The sequence below is a fragment of the Geospiza fortis genome, unplaced genomic scaffold (assembly GCF_000277835.1).
Source record: "Geospiza fortis unplaced genomic scaffold, GeoFor_1.0 scaffold102, whole genome shotgun sequence".
NCBI lineage: Eukaryota > Metazoa > Chordata > Aves > Passeriformes > Thraupidae > Geospiza > Geospiza fortis.
Window position 1 is genome coordinate 452,495 of NW_005054373.1, and position 546 is coordinate 453,040.

The 546-nt window shown below is 61.7% G+C and overlaps 1 protein-coding gene across 1 annotated transcript in view; it reads left to right on the forward strand.

Moving 5' to 3' along the window:
• USP10 (ubiquitin specific peptidase 10) overlaps positions 1 to 546 on the forward strand; it is a 47,983-nt gene that overhangs the window by 136 nt on the left and 47,301 nt on the right. The gene's annotated exons all lie outside the window — the stretch shown is intronic.

The window sequence follows — 546 nt, forward strand, 5'->3', positions numbered from 1 at the left end:
GTCGGAACGTCTACCTCCATGCCCTCTTTGGGCAGCTATCCCAGAGCTCTGCCACCTTACACGGACAGAAATTCCCTCTCACGTTGAGCTGAAACTTCTCGTGGTTTAGTTTATGGCCACTGCTGCTTGTCCTGTTGTTGAGCACCACAGAGAAAGGTCTGGCACCAGGCTGGCACAGGGTGCCCAGAGCAGCTGCGACTGCCCCTGGATCCCTGGCAACGCCCAAGGCCAGGCCGGACAGGACATGGAGCAGTGGAAGGTGTCTCTGGTCATGGCAGGGGGTGAAACTGGATGATCTTTAAGCTCCGTCCATGATTCTTTTGGAACCCGCCCTGGCGATATTTTACGTGCATTAACCAGATTCCCTCTCAGCCTCTTCTCCCCTAGCCTAAACCCTCTCCGCTCCCTCAGCCTCCCACAGGCGGGATGCCCCCTGGGCTGCTCCAGGGAAGCTCTGGGGGCCCCGCGCCCGCCTCGCTCCCCTCAGGGAGGCGGAGCCGCCTCCCGCCCTTTTCCCTGGGCGCCCTCAGCTCCCGCCCCGTGCGC